The sequence below is a fragment of the Miscanthus floridulus genome, chromosome 18 (genome assembly GCF_019320115.1).
Source record: "Miscanthus floridulus cultivar M001 chromosome 18, ASM1932011v1, whole genome shotgun sequence".
NCBI classification, from domain to species: domain Eukaryota; kingdom Viridiplantae; phylum Streptophyta; class Magnoliopsida; order Poales; family Poaceae; genus Miscanthus; species Miscanthus floridulus.
In genome coordinates this window covers 66731007-66750685 of record NC_089597.1, presented here as the reverse complement: position 1 = coordinate 66750685, position 19679 = coordinate 66731007, and the positions used below count along the sequence as shown (strand labels likewise).

At 43.5% G+C, this 19679-nt stretch overlaps 1 non-coding gene across 1 annotated transcript; it reads right to left on the bottom strand.

Annotated features, from left to right (window-relative positions):
- Positions 1-18585: 18585 nt before the first annotated feature.
- LOC136524935 (small nucleolar RNA R71) lies at positions 18586-18692 on the bottom strand. The gene has a single exon (XR_010776281.1). It is a non-coding gene; the product is annotated as a small nucleolar RNA R71 (small nucleolar RNA).
- Between the last annotated feature and the right edge of the window lie 987 nt (positions 18693-19679).

The following is a 19679-nucleotide window of genomic DNA, read 5'->3' as shown; positions in this document are numbered from 1 at the left end:
TATGCTTCATAGTACTCTCCGTATCTCAAGAACGAAGTATTGTGCTATATTGCATTCCTCCCAAAGTAACAATGCTTCATGGAAGCCAGCGAAGGAAATTCTTCAGACCAAACTTACTGCGAAGAGCAAGTATCAGAAAGTGTCTTGACCAAATTAGCCTCTCTAATACTCCGAAGTTAAGTAGCCTAAGGCTATCACTGATATTGGAAAATGGAGGACATGCTTCTCTTCCCTTAAAAGTCTTTCGCATCGAATCTCGGGGTGAGATTCCTATAAGGGGGGAGGGCTGTAACACCCCAGGTGTTTGTCACCCATTAAGCAATGGGTTTGAGCTCAAACATGACATGTTAAGTGGTGATGAACATGTCAAGATCAAATCTACAAGAGCGAGCTCCAACTTAAACTTGAGCAACACGCCTTTGCTTGCATCTTGGCCCTTTTCAGATATATACCTAGGTAATATTGAAGGTGCTTCTTTCATGTGCCTCATATCAATTTCCACCCACATGGATGATTGGAAAAGCTTCATGAAGTTTGGAATCAAAAAGTCACATGAAATGATAAGTTATAATCTTTCTTAGATTGCTTTATTAAGTGAATGGAATTATAGATTGTCAATCGAACCTTGCTACCTTTCCCAAGTGACTCTACTTACACTCATGAACAAAAGTTATGAAGGGTTCATGTTGAGCAAGGGGCCAGAAAATGCTCCAATAGATCAAAAAGGGTAATTTAAGCTTTATCATGATGCTACTTTGACTTGGTTTGAACTATGGCTTAGAGTGTTTGCATGGCAGTGGAACCTAAACAAAAGTTGAAGTTTGAGTGGAGTAGAACAAACTTTGTTTTTGGACCAAGAGCTAGATAAGCTTGTAAGCAAGTCAAAATGAGCCCTCAATTTGGAATCCATGGCTATTTGGGAGCTCGAAATTTGGATAAGTCTGGATGACTGAATTCGTGATTTCAGTTTTCGGGTACCCCACTTTAAAACCTTGTATCTCTCCAACCAGGCCGAATTAGACTCTGAACCTTTAATCAAAGTTGTAGTACTCATATAGATCTACAACTTTTGTTACTACATTTTGTGCCAAAACTAAAGGGATCAGGAGATACAAAATGACAAAGATTGATGTTCAGTCACGTTTTTGGGGTAGAATTGAGTTTTGAATCTCATTGTACATGACTGACCGATGCCCTTAACTGAACTCGGTGCAATTTCATGTACTTGCCTTTGGAGCACTATATCTCCCAAACCAGGCCGAACCAGCTCAACTTCATATAAGCAATATTGGTGTACTCATGTAGCTTTACACCAAAGAGTAATCGGTTGAAGCAATCATCATTACGGTTTGAGAGTTGCGAGAGGGGGGATATGACACTTTCAGTCATTTTTCAGGCCAAACTGAACACTGTTAGGAAAATGGTGTCATGTCGACCGGCTTCGGACGCCGCACGCCGTGTGGCTGGCCTCGTTAGTCGCATGCTCGCCACGTCGCTCCTCCGATTGGGAAAAACCAAGCCGAGCGCTCGCCCCTCTGTTGCTCTCCCATTCTTTCCCTCTCCCTATTAGTCTTGCTTGCCATGGCTGAGGCAAGCTGGAGCTCCATTGCCGCCGCTGCTCCTTCTCCTGTAGCCCTCCAGCGCCACCACCGCCTCCCCAAGCCCTAGGCGGAGCCGAGACCCATCGTGTGCTTGCCGTCGCCGAAGCTGCCGCTGTCGGCAGTGTCGTCCTGACACTGCTCAGCTACTGCGCCACTGCTACCTATAGCTTGGCCGCCCAGGGCCAGGCGTGGCCATGGTTGTCCGTGGCCAAGCCCCAGCGCAGCCCCTCCTTGCCGCCGCCGGACGCTGCCCCGCTGGCCTAGCCCTTCGTTGTCCCCTGCTGCTCCATCCCTGTCTGATGGAGAAGAAGACGAAGGACCATGGGCCTGAATAAGGGAGAAGGGAGGGGATAAGTGAAGAATCTGTGACCCATATGAATAGTGCCTTAATGGATCCTCTTCGTCGAGTTTAATTTGTGATTTCTACAGGGACCCTGTGGCAAGATCTACATCCCTTTCTTTGGTTTTTACAGATTTGAATGATCAACTTTGAAAGTTCGTAGTAATTAGTAGGAAAATCGTAAAATAGTAAATGAGAACTTTTTGGAATACTTATGAAATTATCTATGCAGTAGATCTATAATATGGCAAGTTTTAGTTTAAATATTTTTCTGTAAAAATAGATTTTTGTAGTTAGGTTTTTAATACTTGTTGTGTCTTGTCTTTTTCATAACTGCAGTTTTTGCGCTCAAATAAATGTGAAATTTTTATGGAGTACTACTAAGGTGATGGTTGATGTTTGGTAAAAATTTCAGGATTTTAGGATTTGGAGTTTAGGAGCTATAAAAATAACAAATGCCCTATGTTGCTTTGCTCCTATTCTAAATAGGCCTGCATGTTTGAATTACTTGGCTTAGTTAAGTTATGAATCATGACTTGATGAAAATACATGAGTTGTATTAATTTTCTTAAGCTTTCCAAAAAGTTAAATATCATGATTTTTTGTTAAGTAGATCTTTAGTTATAGTTGCTTAAATCTCTGTGGCTGTTTCTGCCCAAACCCAGACAGAATTAGCTTTAGGTGTTTATAAAAAAGTTGTTTATAATTTTCTAATCTTTCTAAAAAGTCTAGAACCACATTTATTGTACATGTAGAACTCTAGTTATAGCTATTTAAAGTGGTATGTCAGATTTTGTCCATGTTTTGGATAGAGATGCATTTATTGGATTAATTGACCTTGTTAACTGTAGAATCATCTTAATAGGAGAATAATAAAGTTGTAGGTAACTTTATAAGCTTTTCAAAAAGTTATGATTCATATTTGTTGAAGGTCTAGAACTCCAGTTATGCTTCTCTGAAGTTGCTATCAGATTTCTATACCACTGCTGTTGGGCTGCACGTGCAGTTTTGCTTGTGCAATTATTTTCATGGTGGAAATGATGTTTGCTGTGGTTGTAGTGAATACCAAAGTTGTAGCTAATTTCATAATATTGCTTGTGTTCAAATTTTATGACCATAGGTCTGATAATTTAGGAGCTATAGATTTTGTAAGTTCATTGTCAGATTTTGCATGATCTCTGTATAGATCTGAATGATTGAGTTGCTTGACTTAGCTAAGCTTTGAATCATGTATTGGAGATCATAGAAGAAGTGTAGTGCTTTTCATGAGATTTCTAGATTGTTAAATATCACTCCTTTTGGTGGTCTAATTCTCCAGTTATAAGCTTGTGAAGTTGCATGGCAGAATCTGTCCAAGTCTGGACAGAGGTGCCCAATTGTGCTTGATTGACCTTGTTAATTGAGGAATCACCTTGTGATGATAATAAACATGTTTTAGATAATTTAATAAGCTTTCTAGAAAGTCTAGGATCACCTTATTTGGATGTCTAGATCTCCAGTTATGAATAAAACCAGTGACTATTGTGCCGCTATCCAGATTTCTATACATGTGCTAAGTGATTGCTTTAGCTTGCTCTTGTTTTGGCTAAACATGTTGGTTAGTTCTTGATCAATGCATGGGTGCAATATCTGAACTTAAGTTCACTTGTGTGCCATGCCTAATATGCTTGCTATCCCTCTATAATAGGTTGTGTGATGTTTAGTTAAAATAACTCTAGGTGCCTATGTCTTGCATGATCTTATGTTTGCCTTGAATGCTATTATGTGATGCATCTCATATTACTATTCTTCATATTCATACACTTGCATCTCATCTAGGTACGCTAGATGAACTACGTGAAGGGCATGATGTTGGAGCCAAACCCGAAGACGGTGTATGGTGGAGCTATCCCGAAGATGGAAGGACTGGACAAGTGCAAGGATGAGAGATACTCGCCAAGCGAGTGTCATCTAACAAACACTAACCTAGTGTTGGATTCTAGGCAAGCCCCGGAGCATTCTAAGTCTCCCAGTGTTTTACAAAATATTACTCGAGTTCTTTATGATTGATGCATTAGGTTATAAGAGTTGATTGGAACCACTTGATGCATATAATTTCCTTGTCCAGAAATACACCTTTAACCCTGTGTAGGTCCAGGATCGAATATCTGCTTAGCCATGCTTAGACCGGTAGAAGTCGGGTGATTTCCTGTCACCTTCGAGATATAGGTGGATACCGAAGCACGGTTGGCTATATTTGCTATCGTGGAAAAGAACCATGGGGTAATGTAAATGGAGATCGAGCAGGATGTCGATAGAGAAGCAACAAGACATGGAGGTCTTGGGTGTGGATCTATCCCCATCTATGTTGATTAAGGACCGTACCATTGTTGGCACTTCTGACAAGATTGAATGCATGCCTATCACTTAGATGGCCGGATAACTCGTTCCGACCGTGAAGTCGAGTAGCTCAACTTAGGCCGGGCCTCGTTCTGTTGTGTGCCCTCTGCGGGGAGTGGATCAATAGACCGTGGGCAAGCATGACCTGAGCGACCTACTCCGGGACCATGGGCAGGCATGGCTTGAGTGACCTGGCTACCGTCAGTCCCTGATTGTGCAGCGCTGTACGAACCTGCGAAATGTATACCTGAGTTGTACCAAAGGTGACCTAAGGCTGCCTTCGCGTGGTATGCCTAGGTTTGTGTTAGGAATAAATTCCTAGCTGGTTGAAATCGATTTGAATCGCCGTCTCTCCTGGATAGTGAGAAACTTGGCTAGCTCCAACATCATAGTAATTGTATTATGGAATATGATGGTTTGGATAAACATGGAATTACTATACCTGCTATGGTTACTATTGTATGCTCTTAAAATGATGTATCACATGTTTGGCATAGGATAGTTGCTAATCTAGAGATGGATAGTTATAATTAATTTGATAACAGAACTATAACTGTATAACTGAGTTAATCATTTTTTATGCAAAATGTTGTCAAGCTACCTCCACTTATACAGCCTTGCATAATCCTTGGAGTCAATTTATTTCTGGTTTATGATGGGTAAGTCTAGCTGAGTACATTCGAGTACTTAGGGTTTATCCCACCATGTTGCAGGTGAAGTTCTTGGCCTGCTAAAGATGGTGGCTAACCGCCGATGGGCTCGGTGACTCTATATTATTTCTCATCTATATGCTTTTATCTGAGGATGTCACTTATTCTAGCAATGTATTTGGAACCTATATTAATCTAATCATTTGAAAGTTATGTTGTTTTCACTAATCAGTTTTGAAACCCCAACTTGTAATATTATATGTGAACCCATTTGCAATATTATTTCCACTGCAACTCTGCGTATGTGATGTGTATTTGCTTAATCACGCGATCTTGGTTGTGATGTTGATTTACCGAGGTCCTATGTGACACTCGGCAGACTACTGGGTTTATATAAGTGAAAGTATGCTCGTGTCAACGTGTTAGTGGGGACAGCCGTACTTGATCTTGTGTAAATTGGGTGGTTCTGTCACATTACAAGTAGTATCTTTTAGCATCATATAACCTTGCCCCTTGCATTGCATCCTAGCAAGTAGACAGTTTTTAAATTCCAAATTCTATTATTTGCTTGCTTTGGTCGTGTTGTCATCAATCACCAAAAAGGGGGAGATTGTAAGGAAAATGGACCCTTGGCCCATTTTACTTTGGATTTTGGTGTTTGATGACCAACACAACCAAATTGGACTAATGAATTTGCAAGTGATTGCTTTGTAGTTCAATAGGATGCAAGACGTGACTTGGACAAAGGCGATGTGATGATCTGATGATCAACACCTCAAGCAAGACCTTAGAAGCACAAGAGAAGACCCAAGATATCAAGCAAAGTCCAAGCATGAAGATAGGAACCAAGCCGCATGCAAGATCACGAAGAAATGAGCTCATAGAAGCGGCCGGACGCTAGACGAAAAGCGACTGGACGCTCCGATTAGAGGCTCGGCAATAGCAGCAGCGATCGGACGCTGGACCGGACACTGGCAGCAAACCGACCAGACATAGGACAGCAGCGTCCGATCAAGTACAGAGAGGTTCTAGAGTGGTGAACTTGCGACCGGACGCGTCCAGTGGCAAGTGACTGGACGCTGGTAGCGTCTGATTAGTGGATCGTGGCTCCAACGGTCAGGACGACTGGACGCATCCGGTCAGGACGTGATCAGCGTCCGGTCAGTAGCAGAAAAGCAGGATTTCGTCCCCAACGGCTACTTTCTCAGTGGGGCTTATAAATATAACCCCCAACCAGCCATTTGAGTAGTGTGTAGCTGAGGAAACATACCAAGAGTGTTGATACACCATTTTAGTGATCTCCACTTGCATAGTGCTTAGTGTTTTATTAGGTGATTAGCGTAGGTCCTTTGTGAAGTGCTTAGGTTGATTAGACCATCGCTTATGCGCTTGCTCTAGGTTTAGACCTAGTGTTTAGTGAGGTTTGCATACCTCTTACCACTCGGTGCTTGCGTGCACCATTGTTGTACATCGAAGGGGCTTGTAGTCTTGTGAGGTCACACCAATCGCGTTTGTGGTGTGGCTACCACCGTGTACTGCAGGGAACAAGGCCCACAGCGTTTCGGCCGGAAGCTTGATAGTGAAGATGGCGGGGAGCATCCGGGAGAGGCTTGTTGGAAGGCACGTCGGAGACCCACTTACGCGTGGGAAAGGCCCGAGGCTATCCATAGAGTTACCCGACCGGGAGCTTGGCCCTTGCGAGGGATTCCTTGTGAGGGGCTCCAACGAGGACTAGGGGGAAGCTTGCGCGCTTCTCGATACCTCGGTAAAAATACCGGAGTCGTCGATGGGAGTTTGCAAATCTCTACCTTGCTCTTTAGCTTCCGCATTTACATTGATTGTATTACTCCTTTTGCGGTAGAGATAGCAACACACTAGCAAAACCGTAGCTGCACATTTAGATAGTTTATCTTTTGCATAGGTTTTGCTAGGGTTAGAAAAAGAGGCCATAGTTTCAGAGTTGAGGTTTTTAAGTTGCCTAATTCACCCCCCCCTCTTAGGCATCACGGTCCCCTTCACCCGCACTGCCCGTATATATGACTACCACCAAGCTATCGGCCCAGCAGACGTCAAGGAGGAGGCCCGCAAGGGCTGACACGATCAACCAACATGGAGATCAAGGCAAACCAAGGTGGGCGTATCTGGACGATAGCAAGGATCATTTTGTTGTAACAAACTAGGAAACAATCTGTTAGCCCAATCACCCTCTTTGTTACCCTACCTCTCCTGCCTATATAAAGGAGCGTAGGGACCTTGGACTTAGGATCCAATCTTCCACCAATTCCATCTACCTCGTAGCTAGGAGCAATAACCCCTATAATTGAGCATACGAATACAAGAGCAGGCGCACCACTGGAGTAGGCGTTAGTGCGCACCATGCCCCGAACTAGTATAAATCTCTATGTCTCATGTGCTACCATCTGATTCCATCTATGCGATCATGTTGTTGGATATTGCCGGAGCAAAACAATTCAACAGTTGGCATGCTAGATAGCGGGGCCTTTCGCGTTCAGACTAATCTTGTGTTTTAGATAGGAGTCATCTTCAACATCGGCGATGAACTAGAGTAGGAGCAGCCGGGCAAGAGGATCATCTTCGGCAAGCTTGACTTCATCGCCGATCAGTTCGGGGACCTATGCCTTTAGGAACCCGAGCCAACCGAAGAAGGAGAGCAGTCCCTCTAGATCCACGCTTTTGCCGCCAGGCTAGAGGAGGCTGTGGATGCTGAACCAGACGTTCTAGCGGTATACCTAAAGCATTACACACATCTTTTCGTCAAAGACGGACGAGAAGATGAGGTCATCCCCACTTTTCACATCAACAAAACCATGGATCTTGACTCCACATCAAATTCAATACCTATACCTCACCATGATGCCCCCTAATCTTTGATAAGATTGGGGCACACAATGATAACCCATGGCGAGACACTCTCGTAGGCTACGGTGGAACCCACTGAATCTCCCATGGAGGAACGCCAGCCGTAGGAACCAATAGACCCTGACAATGCCGAAGACACCCCCAATCAACAAGATTGGTGGGACGATGCCGATGTCTCCGAACTCATTGATCCGGAGGCCTTCTGCCATTTTCTCTATGGCAGTGACCAGCTACTCCAAAACTCAGACTCTAACGGCAACGACGATGAAGCCATCCCACGTACACCAGACATCAATACTGAATCGTCACCGGACAAGCAGCCGAAACTCAGACAGTCCCCGTTGATGAAAGGGTAAGACCTTTCTCGTAACCGGGAAATGTAATAGGACAGTGTGGCAGACTACGAGCACTGACCCTGCATTGGGATACTCCTGACTCAAGCTGCACACTCGCATCTAGCGGCTGACGGCTAAGGATAAGAGGGGGATGTCATCCCTGCCTCAACGAGAAGGGAACCCCCATTAGCCAAGCAAGGTCAAAGGCTCTACGAGCCTGCCTACATGCATAACTACGTGGTTGCACTAGTCGTCTTGTTATGTCCATGCCCACTGAAGGATCCGATCATTCTCGACTCATCTATTGCTCGGGATAGGGAACCTAAATGGATCTCCCCTTGTCGACAAAGAGGCTACCCTCAAGCGAGATGGATGGTGAAGGGTCACAAGGATGGGTCTAATAGCGACTCCTACTCCTGAGGACATAGCCTGGCAGCAAGAACTCATAAAGCATCAGGACAATAGTCGACAACTATCAGCTATGTCTAATTCACCTTTATTGGTTCATGTTTTTTCTTGTTGCATTACATTCTATGAGAATTCACATATATCCATTTGATGCAAATGTATATCGATACCTCTTGGGCACCCTGAGGAGGATATCCCCAAACCACTCGGGGGCTGCTTGCATTAGACTGGCCTAGTTACAAACATCTGTAGTTGTTATGATCTAGGGTTACAGTGACCTACTATCATGATCGAGGAACTACAGAGGCTGTCCTATGGACCACACACTTGTTCCCCTTTTCTCCCACCGATCAAAGTCTTATAGGCCTTGAGATGGTATAAGTGACTTAACAAGACCTTGTGTGGACTCAACCTAGACATTTCGTTCGGGTCAAATAATCCCTAGGTAGTCAGTCAAAAAAGCTTAAACCAGTAGAAAGACAAAAAATGAAATGGCGCGCAGTCTATGCCAAACAAGAACTTACTCCAGGCAATATTGTTCTTGCCCAAACAAGTCAGGTGAACCACTCGAACTTGATCAAAACTCACTATGAACCAAAGCTTCACGCTCTCTCCCTAGATTGGCAAAAGCCTTGGTCCTACGTGATAAACACCTTCAAGCATCTCGACCCTAAGAATACCATGAGATACATGTGGGTCACGATGCCAATATCGGCACAGCTATGCTAACCAATCAGCACACCATTTGAAGTTCGACAATAACTAGTCGAATGACGCCTGAGCGAACCGTTCTAGAGCTATACGTGCATGACAATACTTGTCATAGAATCAAAAGATGGTCTTAGGATGTCAACTACCCTATGGGTTCATGACGATTGTGATGTGACTCCAACCCTCGGGCGAGCCATGCCGACCCACCCGAGCGTTCGGGGGCTACATACTATCACACACAATCACCATGCATAGAGGATCTGATCTACAGAGACATTGAATAACTGCAAAGCCCAAACTTTATTACACCTTCTTTAACAAAGAGGTATAGAATCTACTCCAAAAGGGGGCATCCTTGATGACCTATTCCACATCGATAATGGCGGTAATCGCCTCAGCATAATAGTAGAACTCGGCAATCAACTGGTGGATGTCGACGTCGTCGTGAATCTCATCCGCCATCGGGAACCCAGGCGCCATCTTGCACAGATTTGTCTTATGACTAAGACGGAGATGAGCCACGGTTAGGGCTCCTATGGCCCCATGGTGGGACTCCATGAGTCACCACCTCTCGGATCTACGTTGGGAGACATTGGAGCCAATCGAGAATGTCCATCCCCACCGACAACACCATCATAACGGCGGCGATCGCCGTGTTATGAAGCACCGAGTGACACTCACTGCTGGACTGCACTAGGGCAGCAGAGGAACGTGCCAAGGTGACCGCATTGTCCTACTCATGGGTAGCCTCCGCCAACTACCTGGCTAGATCTTCACTGGCCTGCCGCAACTTCGCCACCTCGACTTGCGTGATAGCTAGTTGCTCCCTAGCACCTGGGGAGAAAAAAGGAATGGCTCAGAACCGCTCTCGTCTAAATTGGTTAAATCTCGAGGAGGGTGGAATCCAACTTACTGGTGAGCTCTGCCTGGGTCACCGTAGCCGTGGCCTTGGCCTCGCCGGCCTCCTCATTCGTGGTATCAAGCGTCGCCCTTGCGACCGAGATATACTATAACAACCCAAGTTTTCCTAGAACCAAAAATCTGAACTTAAAAATTTTTCTAACAAAACCCATGTATGGTGTACTAGGAGACCACCCTTGTAGTTGCACAAGTAGATCCCAAGTTAGCATGGTTGAGCATATGCATTTTAAACAACTTGTGATTTGCATCTTCATGATTTTATGTATTGCTAATAAAATCAATTAACCTTTAAATAGGTAAGCTTGAGTCTAAGTTGCCAACCAATGGTTTGGCTCCTAAAACCCTAGATGACCCCTAGTGGACCGCACAAGGATGTATATGCATTTGGCAACATATGTATACATGCATAGGTGCACAAGGTGTTGATAGAAATAGGAAATAGGAAATAGAAAAGGGTTTGGAAACGGAAAGAAAAAGGAAAAGACCAAAGTAGCCTAGCAGTGGTAGGTAGCCCGAGCCAGCCCACCTCCCCGCCCATGCCCACGCACACGCTAGGCGGCCCAAGCCACCGCAGTAGCCGCGATAGCCCAAGCCAGCCCTGCAACAGCCCACACCCATGCCCCCACGTCACGACACGCTGTTGCCATTGTCTTCCCCGCTACCGCTGATGAGAGGGCCCCGCCTATCATCCCTATAGCAGAACCGACCAATTTATAAAAGCACAAGTATAATGGTAGCCCGCAAGCGGTCGCTCTATCATACTTGAGCCCATATAAACTTGGTAGTCCATCAAGTACCACGAAGAGTCTTGATTAACCATCAACATACAACCAAGATCATACATGATTCAACATGCATGTCACATGTTACATAAAGTTCACAAATACAGTTCATTCATTAGAGTACGAATTTAGGTTATTACAAACCAAGTTCAGTAAAATAGTAGCAGAAGCAAATTAAAGTTTGAAACTAACATCTGCCATCATAGTTCAATACAGTGCCAGCTCATGATCACTTCCACAAAAGCATATGAGAAGTATTAATAAGAGATCCTACCCAGGACTCACTCCTCATCCATGGCGGGACAAAAGTAGTTCTTGCAATAGCCATGATAAACTGTACCAACTGCAACAATAGGAATAAAACCCTGAGTACGAGAAGGTACTCAGCTAGACTTTACCATCATAAACCAAAAACAAAGTGACTCCAAGGATTATGCAAGGCTTTATAAGTGGATCTGACTTGACAACATTTTGCATAAAAAGCTTACCAATTCAAGTATATAGTTATAATTTGGTCATCATGTTAATTATAGCTATTCATCTCTAGATTAGCAACTAACCTATGCCAAACATGTGGTATATCATTTAGTAGCATATAATAGTAACCATAGCCGGTGTAGTAATTCCATGTTCATCATAACCACCATTTCATAATACAGTTACTACGATGTTGGGACTAGCCAAGTTTCTCACTGTCCAGGAGAGACGGCGATTCGAATCGATTTCAACCAATTGGGAATTTATTCCTAACACAAACCCAGGCAGACCAGTCACCTTAGGTCACCTTTGGTACAACTCAGGTCCACATTTTGCAGGTTCGTCTAGCGCCACACAATCAGGGACAACTAGCTGCTAGGACATTCAGGCCTGACCTACCCTTAGGCTCACGTCTGGCTCCCCGTACATCCTTACTACCATCTAGAGTGCGCACTTTTATAGAACAGGGCCCGGCCTGAGTTGAGCTACTCGCTTTGCAGTCGAAATGAGTTATCCGACCAGCTAAGTGAGAGGCATGCATTCAATCTCAACAAAAGCGCTAACAATAGTATGGTCCTTAATCAGCATAGATGGAATCAAATTAGTCAACCTACACATAGACTTTGCCCAGCCTCCATTTACATTACCCCATGGTTCTTTTCCACGATAGCAAATATAGCCAACCGTGCTTTGATATCCACCTATATCTCGCAGGTGACAGGAAATCACCCGACTTCTACCAGTCTAAGCATGGCTAAGCATGTATTCAATCTTGGACCTACACAGGGTTAAAGGTATATATAACTGGACAAGATAGTTCTATGCATCAAGTGTTTCCAATCAACTCTTATAACCTAATGCATCAAACGTAAAGGACTCAAGTGATATTTTGTAAGACATGGGAGACTTAGAATGCATTGAGGCTTGCCTTTGAGGAAAGAGGTTGACCAGTGATCCGGGCACTCAGGGAGGTCCTCGAGAGTTTGCTCCTCTTCTCCCGGAGCTATGGCCTGAGGCGTCTCCTGCTGATCCTCCTCTTCTTCCTCGTTGAACTCCAACAGAGTTATCTCTTCGGACGATCCTATATGCATGAGCATGAAATAAGATATCACGAATGCATATATGATGACATGTATAATATGATATAATGTTATGAATGCATCCTCATAAGTGTTTTCAATAGCATTCCATTAAAGTAATAACAAGTTGCATCTTATTTTACTGAGTAGGTGCATATCTCTTCTCTAGTAACATAAGCAAACACTTATGTAAATTATTTTCTGGACTACAAGACAGCAGCCTCTTGTTTTGACCATAACTAGAGTAATACACATCAAAATAATATGGTTGTGAATATTTTGGAAATCTTATGAAATTGCCTACAACTTTATTTTAATCATCTTAATGTGATTCAGTAGTTATCTAGGTCAAAGAAATCAATCCTTCAGATCTGTCCAGAGAGCAAGCATTTCTGACAGCAGACTTCTAATAGCCATAATTCTTAAACTATAAGGCCTATGACTTTGAAAATTTAACACAAGGTAGATAAGTAAGTTATGTACAACTTTGTTATTAACAAGTTTTATAGAAAAGACCATTATCATGACAAAATTATCATCACAACCAAAACTATACATGCAGCCATCTAGTTGAATTATAAAGCAATAATTAACTAGTCACATACAACCAATTGCTTTTAAGGCTAACTAATAACATCAACATATCTTATGCACCACAACCACCATAGAAAACATCATGGTTAAACATAACTAAATTATTTATATCCATTTATTAATTTTCTTAGATAATAAGGTGATTTAAAGGATAAATATTTCTAGTGCTTAATAAATTCTTAGAAAATTACAGTAGTCTACAAATGACCTTAATAGTCTACTGTACAAATTTCATGCCATTTGGATAAGTACAACTACCTCTACAAAAATGATATGTTACATAGGCTTATTTTAGAAAAAATAGTTTGGCATAGTGAAAAGTTCCAACCAATAGATTCAATATTTTTCTTACATTCCTCCAAGCATAAGAATACTGTGCAAAAATTTGCATGATCATATGTTATGTATTTTTACCCCAATTAATTTCACTAGAAACTAGCAATGAATTAGGATTAAATAGGAAGACCATATTTTCAGTATGCTTACTATAGGTTTAATATTTTTCCTAGCTAGAGCATGTCAACACAAGACCAGGAAAACTAGAATCACAATTTTATCACCTTCCTATCTCAAGTTATGCAATTTACAAGATATAAACTACTTTGTAAGCACTTATCTTGCTCAATTTAATTCTACCAAAAAATACTCCAAATAGTATATTTCATATTTTTATAAAATAATACACTTTAATATGAAACCAAAAAATTTGGTTCACCCTATTTGGACACTCCTAGCTCTAGATATGAATTTTTGAAACATGCATTCAAATCTGTAAAAATAAATTAGAAAATCAAAACATCACACAGGCTGACAGCTGAGACCCACGGTCAACGGGACCCACCCGTCAGCGAGAGCAGGACAAGGGACAGTGCTGACCAGCGAGAACTCACCGACGGTGAGGTCTCCGGCGGTAGCGTCTTCACCGTTGCACTCTTCTCACCCCCGCGCATCGACTGGTAGGCTTAGTTGGCTCGGTGGCTCGCCAGAGCAAGCTCGACGACGGCCATGGCGGATGGCGGAGGTTGGGCATTGGTATGCTGGCCATCTATGGCTATGGCACACTTAGGCGAGGATGGCTACTCCATCCTAGTGACCTAGCGAAGCTACACGGTGTAGGTGAGGGCTCGAGGTGGCATCGGTGAGCTTGGCCGCGTGCATGGCCGTGCGGTGGCGCACAGAGCATAGCGGTGCTCTCACTATTCTGGTTAGGCGGCAGCAAAAGGTGGGTCGCCATCATGCCACTAGCTAGGTCTAGGGTTACTCGACCTAAGACGCGAGAAAAAGGAGGGAGACGGTGAACCAACCCGGCGGCGGCGTGCTCGAGTGCCATGGCGGCCACGCATGGAGAGGTGACTCGTTCCAATGCAGTCAAGCGGTGGCATCATTGCTAGATCTGGCCTAAGCATCTAGACTCTAGTGTGGTGCTAGACCAGAGAAGATGGAGGCATGTGGTGCGGTGGAACGGCTAGGCCATGGTGAGCCGCGAGCACGACGGCGCTCCAGTGGCGACGGTGGCTATAGCGAGGGTAAATGCCGCTATACCTGGGGTCCATAGGTGATGCTAGTGACTCAAGGAGGTGGAGGTGATGGCGGAGCAGCTATGGCTGAGATGAATCGATCGGCGAGGCTACGTCGGCAGCAAGCGGCGCTTTGGCGAGGTAGAGCGAGCGAGAGAAGGCGAGAGCGAGCGGCGAGTATGCGGCGCTTATGTGCCCACTCTAGCCTAACCGGCCGGGCCAACGCCAGTGTATGGCTAGCCCACAGCGGCCGTGGCCTGTGGCCGATCGGCCACGACGCGTGCGCGGAGCCGATTCAGGTGCCTTTGAATCTGTTTGACAGCATGACTTAGCGATTGTATAACTCCTAATCCGTGGTGAATTACCAAAAACTTCCTTAATAACAATTGTAGAGCTACGTGAGATCTCCAACTTTACTTTAGGAACCATCATCAAATTCTCAATGGTTTACAAACTACATTGCTCCAAAGTGAGGTACTTTGAAACTAAAAATCGTTTCAACACATTTTGTTGATACTTGTGAGCTCTATTTGACCATGTTAGACACTGAATTAGCTCATGACCCTTAAATAAAGTTTGTTATCCATGACAAGAACTACAACTTTTATTTAGGTCACATAGCCATGCAAACAATCTAAGCTATTTTTCAACTTTAGTCAAACTAGCATCATGAAAATGGCATTTCACATGAAAACAACACTGAAACAAAATTGGCCCATGCCATGAATACAAACATTGTTCCATTTACCATCCTAGATGTGTCAAAGGTGTTTTCATGACCTCACAACCATCTCATACATTGGTCATACATGATTGCAAGCATAAGCATATATCTAAAATCAACATTTCATGTGATCATGTATAAGAATGAGATGAAATTTCATATGCTCATGTTCATGAATGCTTGGATGATGCTTGTGCTCATGAAATGCAAGTGCCAAATACAAAGCTTAACACTAGGTGTTATAATCCCCTTCCCCTCGCCCTCTACTTTTGCGCCGAGTAGAGCACAATGCCGTGGGGAATCTTCCCTACCGCCAGCCATTCGTGCTCGGGAGTTGACCATGGATGCACGGATGTGCACCACATCCACGATCCACAGTGTCCGTGCTTGCCCCCAACTCACGCCATGCCGTGCTGATGTTGCCGCCATGGCCCCGCCACCGTGACCTCCTTTTGACCGCCACCATTCGAAATAGGAGCGCCAGTGCCCGTGTAACCACCCCATTGAGCCCCAAACCCTAGCCTAGGGGGCTTGATCACCCTACACATCTCCCCAAGCTCACCCCCGCTGTTCATCCTCCATTATGGCCGAGCTCGTGCTTTAAAAAGCCTAAGCTGGTGCCCTAGCGCCTCTCCTATACCCCACCGCTACTCCGTGGCACAGCTTTGCCCATGCCAAGCCAGAGAAGAGGAGGAGAGGGGAATAAAAGGAGGGAGGGGGAAAGCCGAAGCTGCCAGAGCACTGCCTGTGGTCACCGGAGCCGAGGACGACGTCGTCGACTTCATTATAGCCACGGTTCGGCACTACACTGGTACATCTCGACATGGCCATGACTCACCCTACACCGCTATCCTACCTTCCCTGCCACCACGGTGAGCCCTGCCACTACCCCTCTACTCGCTGTCGTGCATGCACGCCATGAACGACGTCATGTTCTCCACATTGGAAGGACCCAAGGCCAAGCCTTTAGGGCTCTACACCTCGCCGCACGCACCACTATTGATGATAGTTAAAAACCATTATAAACCATCAAAGAAACATGAATAAGGGCATAAATATGATCACCAACAAAGGTCTAGGAGTTTAAACTAATAAATTCCACGAGGTGGACCTACATGTTAGATTTAATTATGCTTATCCGTCAAGGTGGACCTACATGTTAGATTTAATTGCACTTATCCACCACAAAACGAACACTAGAAGGTTCTAGAGGACACCACGTCGAGGCAGAGAGGCAGAGGCTGCCAGGTGTGCTAGTAGGCCGCCTAGAACTTAGGCCCACCTATCAATCTCCGTGTTGCAATATCGGTTCTCCACCGCCTCCTAGGTTGCATCTACGCCATTCCTTAAGTTGGTTTGATCCAAGAGCTAACATTTGAAGCTCTGGGCTATATATACTAGCCCCTACCACCCCCCTTGAGGCATCAAGTCATTTGAGAAGACATAAACCCTAATCATCCTTAGAGCTCCATCAATTCTAGGGCATAGCTAGTTAGGTTAGGTCTAGAGGGAGGCAAGTAGGCTTTGCTTGGATTCCTGATTGTGTCAAGAGCGTGGTTTGGTATAATCCTTGTACCCCCTCTCTTTTGTATCTCCATTATTTTTTATGCTTGCTACAATTGTTATGATAATATTAGTATTCATCTTATTCATGTTCTTTGCTATAATATTCATTGTCTACTTTGATTATATACTTAGTATAGCTAGTTTATCAATATGTTTATGCATAAGTTCGCAACGCGCTTGCTCCAAAGTACACAGGGTGAGTGGTCAACATTGTGTAAGCATGGAGCTTATATGTTGTTTACACCCAATATTCCAGGCCATGTGGTAGATCGTGGATGTGACACTCCCATTGAGTCCTTTATAGTCCACTCCCTGATATAGGTAGCACGTAGAATGTGGTTACGAAGGAAGGGCAAACTCTGTCCTTAATCTTCCTTAGTAATATCCCTTATGTGTAGATATAAAGATGATCTTAGCCATGATTACTTGGTGTAATTGCACTAATCAATGTATGCTTTGACTTGTAATTAAGAATGACTTAGGAACTATTCCTCTAATATTCTACCTGACCATGCTAATGCCATAGAAAGGAGTACTCTGAGTGATTTGTCTTCATCATTGATCAATACTTTTCATATCTCTTATCTTATGACTTACCCCTGCTACGAGTAGAATATTCGCTATGGTTTACTTCTCCATCAATGGTATAAGTTATCAATACTTGTCCATGCTAGACCTTCCCTGTGGTAAAATATAAATAATGATACCAGGAATACTCTCGGGTGAAGTGCTACAATGGTATAATTATCTGTGTGCTTGCATATTCCTTTTCATTCATATATCTTTATATTCTTTCTAGTCACATAAAATGATAAAGAACTACTTAGTACCATTCTAGTAGTGATGTTAGGCAGTACCAACAAGCATCCCTGGCACCATCACTAGGGATGACAATCTAGTAAAGTAATGTTAGGAGATGTAGGTAATTAATAGGTGGCTACTAAAACAAGTGACAAGTTAATAAATAATCTGGTGCCGTTGCCGAGGAAGGTAGCTAGACAAAGGAAGTATTGATAAACTTATACTTATTGATGTGGTCAAGAAAACCACATACCTCTGCTCAAGCAGAGTTACCCTTGTGTTGTCTACTTGTGTGTCTTATGTAGGGTAATGTATGGCTGGTTTTTACCTTCTGACAAACTACGTTGATGATCCAGAAGCATTACTTAGGAGGACTAAGGCTAAACTCAAGAAAGTCCTAGCTTCAGAATCGGAAGACAACCAGATAAGGCGAAGCTTAACACCTAAATTTGAAGCCATGGTTGATAAGACTCTTTGTGAATTATCTGCTCCAACCACTGCCAACATCCGTACTGGACCTAATGTCAATGTTGGAGACAATGGATTTGAGCTCAAGCTAGCTCTCATCAACATGGTGCAAGCTAGCCAGTTTTGTTGAAAGGCACATGAAGTGCGAGTCACATCTCCAACACTTCCTAGAGATCTATAGCACTTTCACCATCAAAGGAGTAACCAAGGACGCCTACTACTTCACCTCTTCCCATTCCCACTTTTGGGGAAGGCAAAGCAGCGGTTCTACGCAAACAAAGATAGAAATACTACATGGGATAACTGCTCCACTGCCTTCCTAGCCAAGTTCTTTTCCATGGGTAAGACAAATGCTCTACGTGGGAGAATCTCAAGCTTTCAGTAACAACATGATGAATCTATCCCTAAGGCATGGGAACGCTTTCAAGATTACATATCAGAATGTCCTCATCATAGGATGGAAAATTGGCTACTCATGTAGACCTTCTACCTTGGGTTGACCAATAATACCCATGAGACTATGGATGCTGCTGCTGGAGGTGCTTTCCTATCACTCACACTTCTAGCTACAATAGCTCTTGTAGAGAAGATGGCCTCCAACCAAGGTTAGAATGAAGAACATGTCCAGATCCGAAAGAGAGGTGGAGGTATGCATCAACTCAAGGAGGTAGATATGATGTCTGCCAAGATGGACCTACTGATGAAGAAGCTCGAAGACCAAGCTAATGAGAAGAAAGAAGTCATGCACATTTATGATTCCTGCATGACATGTGAAAAGTGTGGAAACACTGGGCATTCAGGGAACAATTGCTCTGAAATTCATGAGGATGTGAACTTTGTCAACAACAACTACTATCATCCTCAACAAAATCAAGAATGGAACCAGCAACAAAGGCTGCACTACCAAAGTAACTACCAAGGTAACCCTCAAGGTAACAATTATAATACTTCAATCAACCACCCTTGAGAGAATTAATTGCTAGTCAATCTAGACTCATGGAAGGATTATCTAAGAAGGTAGCTACAAATGATAAAATTCTAGAAAATATAAGTAATAGAATGGATAGCTTTGCTTCTGCCATTAAGAACCATCATAGTTTTAATAAAATGATAGAATCACAAATAGCTCAACTGGTGGCTGTTGTTCCTCCATTATGACACCCTAAAAATTTATTATAAATTAGTAATTAAAATTGAGCATTTAATTCATTTTTATGCATTTCAAACTAGGTTAAAATTTCAAACTATAAGATTTAGTAACATGATTGCTGCATTCATGCCGTGGCATTTTAATTTTTGTTTGAGTGTAGGGTTAGAGTTGAGTGGCTTTGAATTCAAATCTAATTTGACTTTGGAGCAAGTTTGTAAAAACCAGAAAAATGGAAAATAATTTCTCTTTTCTTTTCCTTTCCCGCACTCCATTTCGGTCTAGGACCGTTGGTAGCC